Source organism: Triticum aestivum, chromosome 3A, assembly GCF_018294505.1.
Source record: "Triticum aestivum cultivar Chinese Spring chromosome 3A, IWGSC CS RefSeq v2.1, whole genome shotgun sequence".
NCBI classification, from domain to species: domain Eukaryota; kingdom Viridiplantae; phylum Streptophyta; class Magnoliopsida; order Poales; family Poaceae; genus Triticum; species Triticum aestivum.
Window position 1 is genome coordinate 65,402,563 of NC_057800.1, and position 20,882 is coordinate 65,423,444.

The following is a 20,882-nucleotide window of genomic DNA, read 5'->3' on the forward strand; positions in this document are numbered from 1 at the left end:
ATGAGCTAGGTCTATGCGTAGTTCTCTTTGCACGAGTAGAACACAATTTGTTGTGGGCGTAGATGTTGTCAACTTTCTTGCTGCTACTAGTATTATTTTGCTTCAACGGTATTGTGGGATGAAGCGGCCCGGACCAACCTTACACGTACGCTTACGTGAGACCGGTTCCACCGACTGACATGCACTAGTTGCATAAGGTGGCTGGCGGGTGTCTGTCTCTCCCACTTTAGTTGGAGCGGATTCGATGAAAAGGGTCCTTATGAAGGGTAAATAGAAGTTGACAAATCACGTTGTGGCTTTCACGTAGGTAAGAAAACGTTCGTGCTAGAACCCTATTGCAGCCACGTAAAACTTGCAACAACAATTAGAGGACGTCTAACTTGTTTTTGCAGCAAGTGTTTTGTGATGTGATATGGCCAAAGTTGTGATAAATGATGAATGATATATATGTGATGTATGAGATGTTCATGCTATTGTAATAGGAATCACGACTTGCATGTCGATGAGTATGACAACCGGCAGGAGCCATAGGAGTTGTCTTTATTTTTTGTATGACCTGCGTGTCATTGAGAAACGCCATGTAAATTACTTTACTTTATTGCTAAACATGTTAGCCATAGTAGTAGAAGTAATAGTTGGCGAGCAACTTCATGGAGACACGATGATGGAGATCATGATGATGGAGATCATGGTGTCATGCTGGTGACAAGATGATCATGGAGCCCCAAGATGGAGATCAAAGGAGCTATGTGATATTGGCCATATCATGTCACTATTATTATTTGATTGCATGTGATGTTTATCATGTTTTTGCATCTTGTTTACTTAGAACGACGGTAGTAAATAAGATGATCCCTCATAATAATTTCAAGAAAGTGTTCTCCCTAACCGTGCACCGTTGCGACAGTTCATTGTTTTGAAGCACCACGTGATGATCGGGTGTGTTAGATTCCGACGTTCACATACAACGGGTGTAAGACAGATTTACACATGCAAACACTTAGGTTGACTTGACGAGCCTAGCATGTACAGACATGGCCTCGGAACACAGAAGACTGAAAGGTCGAGCATGAGTCGTATAGAAGATACGATCAACATGAAGATGTTCACCGATGTTGGCTAGACCGTCTCACATGATGATCGGACACGGCCTAGTTAACTCGGATCATGTTATACTTAGATGACTGGAGGGATGTCTATCTGAGTGGGAGTTCATTGAATAATTTGATTTAGATGAACTTAATTATCATGAACTTAGTCTAAAATCTTTACAACATGTATTGTAGATCAAATGGCCAACGTTGTCCTCAACTTCAACATGTTCCTAGAGAAAACCAAGCTGAAAGACGATGGCAGCAACTATACGGACTGGGTCCGGAACCTGAGGATCATCCTTATAGCTGCCAAGAAAGATTATGTCCTACAAGCACCGCTAGGTGAAGCACATGTTCTCCCTGCAGAACAAGACGTTATGAACGCTTGGCAGACACATACCGATGATTACTCCCTCGTTCAGTGCGGCATGCTTTACAGCTTAGAACCGGGGCTCCAAAAGTGTTTTGAGAGACACGGAGCATATGAGATGTTCGAAGAGCTGAAAATGGTTTTTCAAGCTCATGCCCGGGTCGAGAGATATGAAGTCTCCGACAAGTTCTTCAGCTGTAAGATGGAGGAAAACAGTTCTGTCAGTGAGCACATACTCACTATGTCTGGGTTAGATAACTGCTTGACTCAGCTGGGAGTTAATCTCCCGGATGACGCAGTCATTGACAGAATCCTTCAGTCGCTTCCACCGAGCTACAAGAGCTTGTGATGAACTTCAATATGCAGGGGATGGAAAAGACCATTCCTGAAGTATTTGCAATGCTGAAATCAGCAGAGGTAGAAGTCAAAAAGGAACATCAAGTGTTGATGGTGAATAAAACCACTAAGTTCAAGAAAGGCAAGGGTAAGAAGAACTTCAAGAAGGACGGCAAGGGAGTTGCCGCGCCCGGCAAGCAAGCTGCCGGGAAGAAGCCAAAGAATGGACCCAAGCCCGAGACTGAGTGCTTTTATGGCAAGGAAAGTGGTCACTGGAAGCGGAACTGCCCCAAATACTTAGCGGACAAGAAGGCCGGCAAAACGAAAGGTATATGTGATATACATGTAATTGATGTGTACCTTACCAGTACTCGCAGTAGATCCTGGGTATTTGATACCGGTGCGGTTGCTCACATTTGTAACTCAAAACAGGAGCTGCGGAATAAGCGGAGACTGGCGAAGGACGAGGTGACGATGCGCGTCGGGAATGGTTCCAAGGTCAATGTGATCGCCGTCGGCACGCTTCCTCTACATTTACCTACGGGATTAGTTTTAAACCTCAATAATTGTTATTTAGTGCCAGCTTTGAGCATGAACATTGTATCAGGATCTCGTTTAATTCAAGATGGCTACTCATTTAAATCCGAGAATAATGGTTGTTCTATTTATATGAGAGATATGTTTTATGGTCATGCTCCGATGGTGAATGGTTTATTCTTAATGAATCTCGAGCGTAATGCTACACATATTCATAGTGTGAGTACCAAAAGATGTAAGGTTAATAATGATAGTCCCACATACTTGTGGCACTGCCGCCTTGGTCACATAGGTGTCAAACGCATGAAGAAGCTCCATGCAGATGGACTTTTAGAGTCTCTTGATTACGAATCATTTGACACATGCGAACCATGCCTCATGGGTAAAATGACCAAGACTTCGTTCTCAGGAACAATGGAGCAAGAAACCAACTTATTGGAAATCATACATACTGATGTGTGCGGTCCAATGAGCGTTGAGGCTCGCGGTGGTTATCGTTATGTTCTCACCCTCACTGATGACTTGAGTAGATATGAGTATGTCTACTTAATGAAACACAAGTCTGAGACCTTTGAAAGGTTCAAGGAATTTCAGAGTGAGGTTGAGAATCAACGTGACAGGAAAATCAAGTTCCTGCGATCAGATCGTGGAGGAGAATACTTGAGTCACGAATTTGGCACACACTTAAGAAAATGTGGAATAGTTTCACAACTCACGCCGCCTGGAACACCTTAGTGTAATGGTGTGTCCGAACGTCGTAATCGCACTCTATTGGATATGGTGCGATCTATGATGTCTCTTACCGATTTACCGCTATCATTTTGGGGCTATGCTTTAGAGACTGGCGCATTCACTTTAAATAGGGCTCCGTCGAAATCCGTTGAGACGACACCGTATGAATTATGGTTTGGGAAGAAACCTAAGCTGTCGTTTCTAAAAGTTTGGGGATGCGATGCTTATGTCAAGAAACTTCAACCCGAAAAGCTCAAACCCAAGTTGGAAAAATGCGTCTTCATAGGATACCCTAAAGAAACTATTGGGTATACCTTCTACCTCAGATCTGAAGGCAAGATCTTTGTTGCCAAGAATGGATCCTTTCTGGAGAAGGAGTTTCTCTCGAAAGAAGTAAGTGGGAGGAAAGTAGAACTTGATGAAGTATTACCTCTTGAACCGGAAAGTGGCGCAACTCAGGAAAATGTTCCTGTGGTGCCTGCACCAATTAGAGAGGAAGTTAATGATGATGATCAAGATACTTCTGATCAAGCTCCTACTGAAATTCGAAGGTCCACAAGGACACGTTCCGCACCAGAATGGTTCGGCAACCCTGTCTTGGAAATCATGTTGTTAGACAATGGTGAACATTCGAACTATGAAGAAGCGATGGCGGGCCCGGATTCCGACAAATGGCTGGAAGCCATGAAATCCGAGATAGGATCCATGTATGAAAACGAAGTATGGACTTTAACTGACTTGCCCGTTGAGCGGCGAGCCATAGAAAATAAATGGATCTTTAAGAAGAAGACAGACGCGGATGGTAATGTGACCATCTATAAAGCTCGGCTTGTCGCTAAGGGTTATCGACAAGTTCAAGGGGTTGACTACGATGAGACTTTTTCACCGGTAGCGAAGCTGAAGTCCGTTCGAATCATGTTAGCAATTGCCGCATTCTATGATTATGAGATATGGCAAATGGATGTCAAAACGGCATTCCTTAATGGTTTCCTTAAGGAAGAATTGTATATGATGCAGCCGGAAGGTTTTGTCGATCCTAAGAATGCTGACAAGGTGTGCAATCTCCAACGCTCGATTTATGGGCTGGTGCAAGCATCTCGGAGTTGGAACATTCGCTTTGATGAGATGATCAAAGCGTTTGGGTTTATGCAGACTTATGGAGAAGCCCGCGTTTACAAGAAAGTGAGTGGGAGCTCTGTAGCATTTCTCATATTATATGTAGATGACATACTTTTGATGGGAAATGATATAGAGCTTTTGGACAGCATTAAGGCCTACTTGAATAAGAGTTTTTCAATGAAGGACCTAGGAGAAGCTGCTTATATATTAGGCATCAAGATCTATAGAGATAGATCAAGACGCCTCATAGGTCTTTCACAAAGCACATACCTTGATAAGATATTGAAGAAGTTCAATATGGATCAGTCTAAGAAGGGGTTCTTGCCTGTGTTGCAAGGTGTGAAATTGAGCTCAGCTCAATGTCTGACCACGGTAGAAGATATAGAAGAGATGAGTGTCATCCCCTATGCCTCAGCCATAGGTTCTATTATGTATGCCATGCTGTGTACCAGACCTGATGTAAACCTTGCCGTAAGTTTGGTAGGTAGGTACCAAAGTAATCCCGGCAAGGAACACTGGACAGCGGTCAAGAATATCCTGAAGTACCTGAAAAGGACTAAGGAAATGTTTCTCGTTTATGGAGGTGACGAAGAGCTTGTCATAAAGGGTTACGTCGACGCTAGCTTCGACACATATCTGGATGACTCTAAGTCACAAACCGGATACGTGTATATTTTGAATGGTGGGGCAGTAAGCTGGTGCAGTTGCAAGCAGAGCGTCGTGGCGGGATCTACATGTGAAGTGGAGTACATGGCGGCCTCGGAGGCAGCACATGAAGCAATCTGGGTAAAGGAGTTCATCACCGACCTAGGAGTCATACCCAATGCGTCGGGGCCGATCAAGCTCTTCTATGACAACACTGGAGCTATTGCACTTGCCAAGGAGCCCAGGTTTCACAAGAAGACTAGGCACATCAAGCGTCGCTTCAACTCCATTCGTGAAAATGTTCAAGATGGAGACATAGATATTTGTAAAGTACATACAGACCTGAATGTAGCAGATCTGTTGACTAAACCTCTCCCTAGAGCAAAACATGATCAACACCAGAATTCCATGGGTGTTCGATTCATCACAATGTAACTAGATTATTGACTCTAGTGCAAGTGGGAGACTGTTGGAAATATGCCCTAGAGGCAATAATAAAAGGATTATTATTGTATTTCCTTGTTCATGATAATTGTCTTTTATTCATGCTATAATTGTGTTATCCGAAAATCGTAATACATGTGTGAATACATAGACACCAACATGTCCCTAGTAAGCCTCTAGTTGACTAGCTCGTTGATCAACAGATAGTCATGGTTTCCTGACTATGGACATTGAATGTCATTGATAACGAGATCACATCATTAGGAGAATGATGTGATGGACAAGACCCAATCCTAAACATAGCACAAGATCGTATAGTTCATTTGCTAGAGTTTTTCCAATGTCAAGTATCTTTTCCTTAGACCATGAGATCATGTAACTCCCGGATACCGTAGGAGTGCTTTGGGTGTACCAAACGTCACAACATAACTGGGTGACTATAAAGGTATACTACGGGTATCTCCGAAAGTGTCTGTTGGGTTGACACGGATCAAGATTGGGATTTGTCACTCTGTATGACGGAGAGGTATCTCTGGGCCCACTTGGTAATGCATCATCATAATGAGCTCAAAGTGACCAAGTGTCTAGTCACGTGACCATGCATTACGGTACGAGTAAAGTGACTTGCCGGTAACGAGATTGAACGAGGTATTGGGATACCGACGATCAAATCTCGGGCAAGTAACGTACCGATTGACAAAGGGAATTGTATACGGGGTTGCTTGAATCCTCGACATCGTGGTTCATCCGATGAGATCATCGAGGAGCATGTGGGAGCCAACATGGGTATCCAGATCCCGCTGTTGGTTATTGACCGGAGAGCCTTCTCGGTCATGTCTACATGTCTCCCGAACCCGTAGGGTCTACACACTTAAGGTTCGGTGACGCTAGGGTTATTAGGGAGACTTATATGTGATTACCGAATGTTGTTCGGAGTCCCGGATGAGATCCTTAACGTCACGAGGAGTTCCGGAATAGTCCGGAGGTAAAGATTTATATATGGAAGTTGTCATACGGTCACCAGAATGGTTCGGGGGCATATCGGTATTGTACTGGGGCCACTGGAGGGATTCTGGGGGTCCACCGAGAGGGGCCACCTCTCCCGGAGGGCCTTATGGGCTGTATGAGGAAGGGATCCAGCCCAAAGTGGGCTGGGGCGCCACTCCCCCTAGGGCCCATGCGCCTAGGGTTGGGGGAAACCCTGAAGGGGGCGCCCCCCTTGCTTGCGGGGCAAGCCCCCTCCCCTTGGCCGCCGCCCCCCCTCTAGATCTCATCTAGAGGGGCCGGCCCCCCTTCTCCCATCCTTTATAAATAGAGGGGCGAGGGGAGGGCTGCTAGAGACATCCAAGGTGCAGCCCCTCCCCTCCCCAACACCTCTCCTCCTCCGTCACGAGCTTGGCGAAGCCCTGCCGGAGTACTGCTGCTCCACCACCACCACACCGTCGTGCTGCTGCTGGAGCCATCTTCCTCAACCTCTCCTTCCCCCTTGCTGGATCAAGAAGGAGGAGACGTCACGCTGACCGTACGTGTGTTGAACGCGGAGGTGCCGTCCGTTCGGCGCTAGGATCTCCGGTGATTTGGATCACGTCGAGTACGACTTCCTCATCCCCGTTCTTTGAACGCTTCCGCACGTGATCTACAAAGGTATGTAGATGCAATCCGTTCACTCGTTGCTAGATGAACTCATAGATGGATCTTGGTGAAACCATAGGAAATTTTTTGTTTTCTGCAATGTTCCCCAACACTTATATTATGGGCGGAGGGAGTAGTTTTTTAGCAAGCAAAGATGCAAACAAATAGAAGGCACATGGTAACACAAGCAAAGATAGCGAACGAAAAAAAGGCAAATATTTTTGAGTTTTTCTGAAAACGTTTTAGAAGTGGGGAGAGGAAAATGACAAATAATGTAAGTGCAAGAGATGAGAGTTTATGATAGGTACTTGGTTGGCTTGTTGTAGAATCTCCCCGGCAACGACGCCAGAAATTCTTCCTCCTACTTCTTGAGCTTGCGTTGATTTTTCCCTTCAAGAGGAAAGGGTGATGCAGCAAAGTAAAGATAAGTATTTCCCTTAGTTAAGAACCAATGTATCAATCCAGTAGGAGGCACAAGCAAGTCCCCAATAGATGCACCCGCACAAACTAACAAACACTTGCACACAACGCGAAAAAGGGGTTCTCAATCCCTTCACGGTCACTTGCAAGAGTGAGACCTAATAGAGATAGATATAAAAGATAAGTAAAAGGCAAAATAAAGTAAATATAAATAAATTGCATCAAGGTATTTTTGTGTTTTGGTTTTATAGATCTGAAAATAATATGATGAGAAATAGACCCGGGGGCCATATGTTTCACTAGAGGCTTCTCTCTCGAAGAAAGCATACGGTGGGTAAACAAATTACCTGTTAAGCAATTGATAGAAAAGCGCAAAGTTATGACGATATCTAAGGCAATGATCGTGAATATAGGCATCACGTCTGTGACAAATAGACCGACTCCTGCCTGCATCTACTACTATTACTCAACACATCGACCACTATCCAGCATGCATCTAGAGTATTAAGTTCATAAGAACGGAGTAACACCTTAATCAAGATGACATGATGTAGAGGGATAGATCCAATCAATATGGTAAAACCCCCATCTTTTTATCCTTAATGAAAACAATACAAATACGTGCCTCGCTACCCCTACTGTCACTGGGTGAGGACACTGCAAGATTAAACCCATCACAAAGCACCTCTCCCATTGCAAGAAAAACCAATCTAGTTGGCCAAACCAAATCGATAGATCAGAGAGAAATATAAAGCTCTCTTAATCATGCATAAAAGAGTTCTGAGAAGACTCAAATAATATTCATAGATAATCTGATCATAAATCCACAATTCATCGGATATCAACAAACGCACCGCAAAAGAAGATTACATCGAATAGGTCTCCAAGAACATCGAGGAGAACATTGTATTGAAGATAAAAGAGAGAGAAGAAGCCATCTAGCTACTAGCTATGGACCCTTAGGCCCATGGTAAACTACTCACACATCATCAAAATGGCAGCAAGGTTGGTGTAGAGGCCCTCCGTGATTGAATCCCCCTCTGGCGGAGTGCGGGAAAAGGCCCCAAGATGGGATCTCACGAGAACAGAAGCTTGCAGCGGCAGAAAAGTATTTTTGGTGTGCCCTCTAACGTAAGGGGAATATTTGGGTATTTATAGAGCAGAGGTTAGGGTTAGGAGAGCGACGGGGGCCCCACAAGCCTAGGGGCGTGCCCCCTAGGGCTTGTGCCCCCCCCCCCGTGGGTCTTCTAGCCTCTTCCAAATCTTCTTAGTTGTCTTCTGGTCCAAGAAAAATCCTCAAAAAGTTTCATCCGTTTGGACTCCGTTTGGTATTGATTTTCTGTACTATATCTCAGGTACGCCTATTAATGTTGAAACTAACATTATTCAAACTATGACACTAGAGGAATACATAAAAGAGACCTTCCAGAACACCAGAACCCTGAAAAGGAGAGGTACATTATATGGTAAGTAAACCAACTCCCAAAATTCCATAAAAATACTTTATGTCAGTTTTGGGATATCAGAAAAAATATAAAATAAAAAGCATTCGAGGGGGCCACCCAAGTGCCACAAGGCACCAGGCTACACCTACCCCCACTCCCCAGGCGCGCCCTGGTGGCTTGTGGGCCCCTCGTGAGCCTTCCTGACTCTATTTTCTTCTGGTATACTTGTTTTGCAAGATAAAATTCTTTATATATACCCCCGGATGTTTTGACCACCGCATCATGGAAATATCCTCTGTTCTTGTTTCGTGCTATTTTTCCGACAGATCTAAATTGCCATGGCTTCCCAAAGGATCTGTACCAAGCACCGTATCGTGCAACCATCACCGGGAAAACACCCCTATAGCGAGGTCTACTACGAGTGGTTGTCAGGAGAAGAGGACAATGGCAAGGAGGAGAAGGCCGAAGAAGTTGCAGGGAACCATGCTCAGGAAGGAGGCCAAGCCATGTCTGTGGAGAAAACTGCAGAGGAGGGAGATATCCTCCAACCCTCTTATAATCATCTCTCCTCATCTAAAATTGAAGCCCTAAGGATCTTTGAAACAGTTTGTGTTCAGAATACTTACCTCACTCGTGAAGTTATTTTGTTGGAGGAGCAAAACATCGCCCTTCGGAGCATCAATCGTAAATTGGAGTATCTTCTAAAGTTGAAGGACAAGCTCACCACTTCATCACCACCACCATCACTGAAGAAAGACACTTGAGTACATGAGTATGGGCACCACCCTAGGGTTGTGCCAAGCTTGGGGGAGGTGCCCTAGTATCGTATCACCATCACTTTTATTATCTTTACCTATTTTAGTTTGATCCTTAGTTGTTTCATGATTTAGTTGAATAAAAGTTTAGTATGATCTATTTTTGAGTGCTAGTTTCGTGATCTATCTGTCTATGTAATCGAGTTGAGAGTTATATAATAAAGAGTAGTTTGAGTTTTTGCTTCTTTACTTTTATGTTTCAATCCTAGCAATGAAAATAATGAAAAAGATCATATGCTAATCTTATGGAAAGTAATGACACTACATAAGGAAAAGTATAAGTGGTAAACTTTATTGAAAGTTGACAAATGTAAGGACATATTTGTCCCTAAGTGTTTTGGTGATTGATGACAACGCATTTGCGGACTAATCGTGTGCCATGAGTATTCCAGACACTTCTTTGCTAGGCACAAGATGATTGGGTGCCCCTCGAAGACTGACGAAGACGGCGTCTTTTCTACGTTTCTTTTTGGTGGATTTGAGTTGTAGGAAAGCCGTACTATTAAGAGGGGGTCCGCGTTGGAAAGGTTTGGGTGGAATCATCACGTACACGTCTCCTTTTATCCCCTCCCTCTTCCTTGGAGCTTCCTCCATTTTCCTGCCTCCTTTGACTGTCTGCTATTGTGGTTGCGGTAGTATTGCTCCTGGATCAACGGTAGTACCGTAGGCACCCACGGTAGTACCGCGCGGTGGCGCGGTAGTACCACTGGTGCCCACGGTAGTACCGCTCCCCTGGAGCCGCACTACCGCTGCCCACCAGGCTAGTGCCGCCCCTTTGCGGTAGTAGGAGCGGATGTAATTTTTTACATCCGCACCTGCCGCGGTAGTACCGCTTTCGCCGTGCGGTAGTACCGCGCTATGCGGTCAGGCAGTAGTACCTCCCCTCGGCAGTACTACTGTGTCGGGTTTTTGCTACTTCCGTTTATTTGCGGAAGTAGGCACGGAAGTTCCCCTTCCCCCTGGCTGGGACTTTTGCCTTGCGGTAGTACCGCATGGGGGGCGCGGTAGTACCACGCGTGCGGAAGTACCGCCCCCAGCTTTGCGTCTGTTTCTGTGCTGAGGTCGCGGCAGTACCGCGGGTCGGTACGGTAGTACCGCACTGCCGTGCGGTAGTACCGCTTGGTTGCAAGCAGTAGTACCGCGCGGCCTTGCGGTAGTACCGCTAGCCAGGCGCGGTAGTACCGCTGGCCGCGGGCTGGTTGGTGGGTAACGGTTGGATCTTTTCCACACACTATATAAGGGGTCTCCTTCTTCCCGTTGACTTACCTCTTCCACCACTAAATCTCCATTATTGCTCCAAGCTCCATTTCCACCTGATCTCACTCCCTAGCCAACCAAACTTGTTGATTTGCTCGGGAGTGGTTGAGAAGGCCCCGATCTACACTTCCACCAAGAGATATTTGATTCCCCCTACTAATCCCTTGCAGATCTTGTTACTCTTGGGTGTTTGAGCATCCTAGACGGTTGAGGTCACCGCGAAGCCATAGTCCATTGTGGTGAAGCTTCGTGGTGTCGTTGGGAGCCTCTAATTGAGTTGTGGAGATTGCCCCAACCTCGTTTGTAAAGGTTCGATCGCCGCCTCCAAGGGCACCAATAGTGGAATCACGGCATCTCGCATTGTGTGAGGGCGTGAGGAGATTACGGTGGCCCTAGTGGCTTCTTGGGGAGCATTGTGCCTCCACACCGCTCCAACGAAGACGTACTTCCTCTCAAAGGGAAGGAACTTCGGCAACACATCCTCGTCTCCACCGTGTCCACTCTTGGTTATCTCGTGCCTTTACTTGTGTAGCTTATTTGTTTCATATATCTTGCTTGCTTGTGTTCCTATTCGTGTTGCATCATATAGGTTGCTCATCTAGTTGCATATCTAGACAACCTACTTTGATGCAAAGTTTAAATTGCTAAAGAAAAGCTAAAAATTGTTAGTTGCCTATTCACCCCCCCTCTAGTCAACCATATCGATCCTTTCAATTGGTATCAGAGCCTCGTCTCTTTATTAAGGACTTCACCGTCCAAAGAGTATGGTTGATACCATAGACGGTGCAGAGGAACACTCCGGTGTGAATCCTATCTCGTCTACGGGCGATGGGGGAACCTCGGTCTCTCGTGAGGAGTTCAATGTGGCCTTGGAGACATTGAAAACCTCCATGACGACCGAAGTTGAGAGCATGTTTACTAAATTTCTTGAGGGGCTTAAACTATCCACCGCGCCATTGAAAGTGGGTGATCCCGCCAACAAGGTGACGGATGCTATCCCCGACAAGGGGGAAGCTAGTAGTGAAAAGGCTCCTTCTTCTAGTGGTAAGAATGGCACCGACATCTTTGCCCATGTGGAACCACCACTTGTTTATGGTGGACCGGTTCCTTCCACTCATTTGAATCATGCCGGTCCTCCCCCTAAGATTGTGAAAAATGAGGATTTTGATTCTTGGGTTTACCGCTTTAAACATCATTTAAATCATGTGAACACTAACCTTTGGAGAATCATTGAAGAAGGTTTCTATTCACATGATCCAAGCAACTTCACTCCTCGAGAAGCCGCGGACAATCAATTCAATGAGAATGCTCTCTTCATCATTCAAGATGCAATTCCACCCGAAGACCTACCTCATCTTCGTCCCTTCGCCTTGGCCAAAGATGCATGGCATTGTGTCGTGTCTCTCTACCGGGGAAGCGCAAGCATTCAACGCTCCAACTATGAAGTGGTACAAGATGAGGCCGATGAGTTTGCAATGAAGGAAGATGAAGAACCTCGTGAGCTTTATCGGAGAGTAACCAAACTCGCGGTCTCACTACGAGGTCACGGGAGCAAGGACACGGATGACAATTGGATCAAGCGCAAATTCCTCAAGGCAATGATGCCCTACCACAAGGCCATGTCCTCCGTCATTCGTCAAAGACCGTACTTCCACACTTTGACCTCAAGCGAAGTGTTGGATGAGTTTGTGGCCATGAACATTTTGGACAAGACCGCCGACAATGCGGTGCTCCGTTCTCAACGGGCAAAGAAGCCTAACCTTGCATTGAAGGCCAAGCTCACCGTGGAAGAAGAAGAAGAGGAAGAAGAGGAGAGCAACCCCGAAGATATGAAGTATGCATATCATGAACACATGGCACTTGCTTCAAGGCAATTTTGGAGCAAGAAAAACTCGAGGCCAAACTTTAGCAAAAGTAACTCGAGAGGCACAAGGGGCAAGCAACGTGTAAGGACTTGCTACAATTGCGGCAACGTGAGTCATTTCATTGCGAAATGCCCGTATGAGAAGAGGGAAGACAATGGTGGCAAGCTCATCCGAAAGGACAAGGCCAAGTCGTTCCCCAACAAGAACAACTTCACCAAGAAGACTCCTTCCAAGGCTTTGGTTGTGCAAGAAGAGTACAATGAGGATGATGACGATGATGGAGATGGTGAGTCGGTTGGCATGGCCTCCGTTGCCATTGCAACAACGTCACGGGTGTCTCTCTTCGACTCACCCAATGAGAGCATCACCGCCAAGTGCCTCATGGCTAAAGCCACCAACAAGGTGTTTGCTTCCGGTGGGGGATCATGGTTTCTCGATAGCGGAGCTACAAATCATATGACCGGAAGCAAGGACTTGGTGTGGACGTGCACAAGGTTCCATCTATGCCCACCAATGTCGAGTGGGGTGACGCCTCATCTTCTAAGGTTTTGGGACTTGGCAAGGTGGTCATCTCTCATGATCTCACGATCGAGAAGGTCATGCTTGTTGAGTCCCTTGCATACAATTTACTTCCCGTTCGTCAACTTGCTATCATGGGCTTTGCCACTTTCTTTGATATCGATACCGTGGCCCTCTTGTGGAGCAAGACTCTTAAAGTAGCCTTTGTTGGGCATGTCGAGAACGGTCTATATGTGATTAACTTTTCAGAGCGACCCACTAAGACCGCGACATGCCTAATGGCTAAAGTTGATGTGGGATGGCTTTGGCATCGCCGTTTAGCCCATGTCAATATGAGATCTTTGCAAAGTCTCCTCAAGGGGGACCATGTCCGTGGACTAACGAATGTTAGTTTTGCTAAAGATCGTGCTTGTAGTGCCTGTATCGAAGGAAAGCTACATGAGAAGGCTCACCCTCCCACGACTAGCCTTTGGAGCTCCTTCACATGGATCTCTTTGGGCCTCCATCCTTCGATAGTCTTGGAGGTAGGAAGTATTGCTTGGTGATTGTGGTTGACTACTCAAGGTACACGTGGGTGTATTTCTTCAAGAGGAAGAGCGAGACCCAACAAACCGTCATTGACTTTGCAAATGAAGAACAACGTCAACACAATGCAAAGATCTTGACAATAAGAAGTGACAACGGCACCGAGTTCAAGAACTACACCTTGGATGAGTTTCTTAGTGACGAGGGAATCAATCATCAATATTCCGCACCCTATACCCCTCAACAGAACGGTGTTGCGGAGAGGAAGAACCGGACGTTGATGGATGCGGCAAGGACCATGATGGCGGAGTTCAAGTCTCCTTACAACTTTTGGGCCGAAGCCATCAACACCACGTGTCATGCATCAAATCGGCTCTACCTCCGCAAGGGCTTGAACAAGACTCCATATGAGATACTCACCAGTAACAAGCCCAACCTCAAGTACTTATGGGTATTCGGGTGTAAGTGTTTCATTCTCAAGAAAGGTGTTCAGTTGTCTAAATTTGAGGCTAGAGCTTATGAGGGCATATTTGTTGGTTATGCTACAAACTCTCATGCTTACCGTGTCCTCAATAAATCCACGGGACTTATTGAGGAGACGTGTAACGTGGAGTTTGATGAGAATAACGGCTCCCAAGTGGAGCAAAGTGGCACTTGTGATGTAGGTGATGAAATTCCTCCTCAAGCCATAAGAAGAATGGGTGTTGGTTTTATCCTACCCATTGAGGAACCCCTTGTGGCCGAAGGAGAAGGACAATGCTCCACTCAAGTGGAGCCATCACCAACCCAAGGCCCACACGCTTCCGAAGAACAAAGTGAAGGCCCTCAACCTCATGAACAAGACCAAGGGCAAGATCATACTCAAGACGGTGTGGACACACCAAGTGATGCCCAAGGTCAAGTTCTCTCCCCCGAGCAAGTTCAAGATCAAGAACAAGTTCATGACGGCGCTCAAGATGATCAAGTAACCGCTCCTCAACTCACCACCGAGGAGGAATTAGAGCGTCGTGCCGCCAAGGTTGCTTCCAAGCTCTCCACCAAGGATCATCTCATGACGAATGTGCTTGGAAGCTTAAGAAAGGGGGTAAGCACTCGTAGACAATTAGCAAATTATTGTGAGCATCACGCGTTTGTCTCTTGTGTGGAACCCCACAAGGTCTATGAGGCGCTAGAAGATCCGGATTGGCTCAATGCCATGCATGAAGAACTCAACAACTTCGAGCGCAACAAAGTGTGGAGATTGGTGCCAAGACCGACCGGAAATCACAATGTCATAGGAACCAAGTGGATATTTAAGAACAAGCAAGATGCCCATGGGATCATCATTCGCAACAAGGCTCGTTTGGTAGCACAAGGCTACTCCCAAGTCGAGGGTATCGACTACGGTGAAACCTTTGCTCCCGTTGCTCGTCTTGAATCCATTCGCATGTTGATTGCATATGCTTCTCATCATAACTTTAAGTTACAACAAATGGATGTGAAGAGTGCTTTTCTTAATGGTCCCATTAATGAATTGGTTTACGTCAAGCAACCCCCCGGGTTCGAGGATCCCTACTTTCCCGATCATGTGTATCAACTCGATAAGGCACTCTATGGCCTTAAACAAGCCCCACGTGCGTGGTATGACCACCTTACCGAGTTGTTACAAGACCGTGGTTTTGAAGTTGGGCTAATCGACCCCACTCTTTTTACTAAGAAGGTCAAAGGGGAGTTGTTTGTGTGCCAATTATATGTTGATGATATTATCTTTGGTTCTCCTAACAAAGCTTTCAATGAGGAATTTGCCGCTCTCATGACCTCAAAGTTCGAGATGTCCTCCATGGGAGAGTTGAAGTTCTTTCTAGGGTTCGAAGTGAAGCAAAGAAGAGAAGGAACCTTCATCAATCAATCCAAATACACTCAAGACATGCTCAAGAGATTCAAGCTAAGTGACGTCAAGCCGGCTTCCACTCCAATGCCCACCAAGTGCCAACTTGACTTAGATCCCAATGGTAAAGTGGTGGATCAAAAGGTATATCGTTCCATGATTGGATCCTTGCTTTACCTTTGTGCATCTAGACCGGACATCATGTTGAGTGTGGGAATTTGTGCACGGTTTCAAGCCGCACCTAAGGAAAGTCACTATGTGGCGGTCAAACGAATCTTTCGATATTTGGCTCATACCCCAAACTTTGGCTTATGGTACCCAAGAGGATCAAACTTCAAGCTTGTAGGGTACTCGGATTCCGATTGGGCGGGAGACAAAGTGGATAGGAAGTCCACTTCCGGAGGGTGCCAATTCCTTGGTTGCTCTTTGGTAAGTTGGTCTTCCAAAAAGCAAAGTTGTGTGTCTCTCTCGTCCACCGAAGCGGAGTATGTGGCGGCCGGTAGTTGTTGTGCACAACTCTTATGGATGAGGCAAACTTTAAAGGATTACGGTGTCACTTGTGACAAAGTGCCTCTTTGGTGTGACAATGAAAGTGCCATCAAGATCTCTCTCAACCCGGTGCAACACTTCAAGACGAAGCATATTGAGATCCGGTATCACTTCATCCGGGATCACATTAGGCGAGGAGAGATCGAGCTCAACTACGTCAACACTCATGATAACCTTGCAGATATCTTCACGAAGCCCTTGGATGAAGCAAGATTTCGCGAGTTAAGGCATGAGCTAAATATCATCGATTCGAGCAATGTTGCTTGAACCCTTGCACACCCCACCATACTCAACGTGTTGTCCTATTTAGATGTAGGCATGGACATAGGGGGAGTGATGTTCTCTCAATGAACTCTCCCTCCCCCCATTATGCATAAATCAATCAAGTCTTTCACATTAGCCATGTTTGATGGTACTTGTGCTTCAAAGACGAGTTTTGGTCATGGACCCAAGGATAATTCTTCGCGGTGCCATACCAATTGACTCAAACATAGGTGGCTACGGCCACCGCCCTCTCTTTTGGAGAGGTGGTGTCTCGTGGTTGGTTCGTTTGTCGTGTGCCTTTCTGGTTTTGTGTGTTGCGTGGTCTTGTGGTGTCGTGTTGGCTCGGAGTGGTTTGTGCAAAGATCCAGTTTTTCGTGCGCTCGAAACGTGCATCCTCTTGATCCCACGGTACTACCGCGTCTGGGCGCGGTACTACCGCTTTGGGAGGCACGGTACTACCGCGCCACAGCACGGTACTACCGCTCTGGTGCGGTACTTCGGAAGTACCGCGCCATGCGGTACTACCGTGTCTGGGCACGGTACTACCGCGCCGTCAAGGGCGCGTGGGGGTTATGACTCGGGCAGGGGAGTTCCAACTCCCCATACCCATTCATTGTCTCTCTCTCCACGTCTCTCCCTCTCAAGAACGGCGCCGGAGGCCCTCGCCGGATCTCCGTCTCCGGCCACTCTCCTCGGATTCCGACCGGTGGGATCGTTCCCCACCACTTCCTCTTGCCATGGACCAAGGTTTTTCCCCAAATCCCTCTTTTTCTTGGCTGTTCTCTTGCTTCTAGGTTTTTGGGGAGAAACTTGTCGTTCTTGAGATTTTAGGCCAAATCTATGCAAGAGTAGGATGTAGGAGAGTCATGATGCGTAGGAAACATACTTGATATGCTGTCTTGTGGTAGCTTTGTCCAACCGTAGTACCGCCGTGGTTTCGCGGGCTTTTTCAGATTTGAACCTATTCAGATCTGACGCGGTGCGGTACTACCGTGCCCGATGTGCGGTACTACCGCTCTTGCGGTACTACCGCCCGTCAGGTGCGGTACTACCGTACCGTGCGGTACTACCGCTCTGCAGATGCGGTACTACCGCGCCGGCCGCGGCGCTAAGGTCGTACTACCGCTCCTACACCCGGTACTACCATGATCTTGCACGGTACTACCGCGTCTAAGAGCCGTACTACTATCTTAGCTCTGCATCACTTGGCAGTACTACCGTAGGGATCAAATCTCTCTCTAGGCATTTATCATGTGTGCTTTCTGCTTGTTTCACTTGTGTTGTTGTGGTCTTTGCATTAACCTCTCTTGGCTGTTGTGGGTGTTTTTGCGTTCTGTGTCTCAGGTGGTGGCTCTTGCCGTTCCAATCCCAGTCGTGACACTGGCTCCAAGCGTCTGCGCAACCCCCAAGATGAAGCCCCAGAGGGCTCCAATGCCCCCAAGCGCAATGTCAAGACCACTGCCAACAAGCAAAAGGAACCGGCTAAGGGCATGGATGAGATTTCAACCTCTGAGTATGTCGAGCGCCGGAAGATCAATCCCTATGTGAATCCTCGGGCTATCCTCAGAGGCACCGAGTTGTTCTGGACCAAGCAACAGGCTCTCATCTATCTGGATGTGATCAAGAACAAGCAGAATACCTTCGTGGATGTCAAGTGGATAGACATGCATCACCTGCGGAAGGACAAGTTTCGTGACTATTTTGGAGAGGCTCTGGACTTGGTGGAGCAGTTTGCTATTGAGCCGGTGATCTCCTTTCACCTTGACTATGACCCTGAGCTCATCTGTCAGTTCTTTGCCTCAGTGTACTTTCATCCCGGGGAGGAGCGGAGGATGACCTGGATGACCAATGGCCGTCAGCTGTCTGCTACATGGAAAGAGTTCATGGATCTGCTGCACATTCCTGATGACGGGCTTCACACCCCCGTTGGCGTTCGCCCCCATGCCAACTCTGAGTCTGCCAACAAGAACCAGCTTCAGCCCTTCCTTGTTGAGAAGGTACTCCCCAATGGCAAGTCATCTTGGGTGTTGAACTCCTTTCTGGATATCATGCATCGCATCTTCCGCAACACTCTGTTCCCACGCATTGGCGACAAGGACAAGGTACATGCATATCTAGTGGACATGTTGCTCTTGTGTGCAGAGGCACGTTCTTCTCAGACTCAGCCACTTGATGTCTCACACATCATGTGGTGTGAGCTTCGGTTTGCGGTGTTCACTCGCAAGGTACCTATCTATGGACCGTACCTGTTTCTGCTGCTCTCCACCACTTGGGAGAAGACGTATCCAGGTGATGAGTTCCTTGCTCCAGACTGGATTCGCCATGAGTCCATCAGCCTCCGCGTCAAGCCCAACTGGGCCAACACCACTACCCGTGCTGAGGCATCTTCTGCTAGGAGGGCTGCTGGTGAGGGGGAGGCTGCTGCTGCTGAGACTGTTGCTGAGGACCGTGCTGCTAGGTCCACCACTTCTTCCTCTGAGCCGTCATGGGCCAAGAAGCTGAAGGACAAGATGAAGACTCTCTTCTGCATGCAGGCGAAGGGACAGTACAGGGCTCACGTGACTGACAAGGAGAGTCGCCGCCGTGACAAGAAGGTGATGAGGCTCTTTGGAGAGGATGTGTCTAGCGGGTCTGAGGACGTCATCACACCTGAGGCTGCCTGGATGTCAAAGCAGGGCTACAAGTGGACCAGTTCAGAGGATGACATCGAGGAGACTATCCCCGCCGCTGAGTCTGACGAGGAGCACGAGGAGCAGTGGGACGACTTCTCTGCCTGAGCCACCCCGTGTGTGTAGGTGTCCTCTCTACCTTTTTGGCGTCTCGATGCCAAAGGGGGAGAGAGTGTAGGGATTTGCGTTGTGTCGTGCTTGGTGTGTTTGTTTGCTTTGTCGTTTGGACCTCGTTTGCCTCGTTTGCTTTTGTTTGGTTTGTGCCTTCGAGACCTATCCTCCATATGGTGTAAGACATATGCACTCTATCTATCTTAGTTATCTTATGTTTGTACTATCTTGTCTAGTGATATATATGCCTTGTCTCTATAATATAGGGGAAGCTCTGTTCCTATTCGTGCTCATCTAGGTGGCACACATTTAGGGGGAGCCCGTCTATATTATAGAGAGGAGGGGTTTGTGTTTACTTAATAGTATTTTCCTTGTGCAAATCCCGTTTTGTCATCAATCCACCAAAAAGGGGGAGATTGTAAGGACATATTTATCCCTAAGTGTTTTGGTGATTGATGACAACGCATTTGTGGACTAATCGTGTGCCATGAGTATTCCAGACACTTCTTTGCTAGGCACAAGACGATTGGGTGCCCCTCGAAGACTGACAAAGACGACATCTTTTCTACGTTTCTTTTTGGTGGATTTGAGTCATAAGAAAGCTGTACTATTAAGAGGGGGTCCGCGTTGGAAAGGTTTGGGTGGAATCATCACGTACACGTCTCCTTTTATCCCCTCCTTCTTCCTTGGAGCTTCCTCCATTTTCCTGCCTCCTTTGACTGGCTGCTGTTGTGGTTGCGGTAGTACTGCTCCTGGATCAACGGTAGTACCGTAGGCATCCACGGTAGTACCGCGCGGTGGCGCGGTAGTACCGCTGGTGCCCACGGTAGTACCGCTCCCCTGGAGCCGCACTACCGCTGCCCACCAGGCTAGTGCCGCCCCTTTGCGGTAGTAGGAGCGGATGTAATTTTTTACATCCGCACCTGCCGCGGTAGTACCGCTTTCGCCGTGCGGTAGTACCGCGCTATGCGGTCAGGCAGTAGCACCGCCCCTCGGCAGTACTACTGTGTCAGGTTTTTGCTACTTCCGATTATTTGCGGAAGTAGGCATGGAAGTTCCCCTTCCCCCTGGCTGGGACTTTTGCCTTGCGGTAGTACCGCATGGGGGCGCGGTAGTACCGCGCGTGCGGAAGTACCGCCCCAGCTTTGCGTCTGTTTCTGTGCTGGGGTCGCGGCAGTACCGTGGGTCGGTACGGTAGTACCGCACTGCCGTGCGGTAGTACCGCTTGGTTGCAAGCAGTAGTACCGCGCGGCCTTGCGGTAGTACCGCTGGCCAGGCGCGGTAGTACCGCTGGCCGTGGGCTGGTTGGTGGGTAACGGTTGGATCTTTTCCACACACTATATAAGGGGTCTCCTTCTTCCCCGTTGACTTACCTCTTCCACCATTAAAGCTCCATTATTGCTCCAAGCTCCATTTTCGCCCGATCTCACTCCCTAGCCAACCAAACTTGTTGATTTGCTCGGGAGTGGTTGAGAAGGCCCCGATCTACACTTCCACCAAGAGATATTTGATTCCCCCCTACTAATCCCTTGCGGATCTTGTTACTCTTGGGTGTTTGAGCATCCTAGACGGTTGAGGTCACCGCGAAGCCATAGTCCATTGTGGTGAAGCTTCATGGTGTCGTTGGGAGCCTCCAATTGAGTTGTGGAGATTGCCCCAACCTCTTT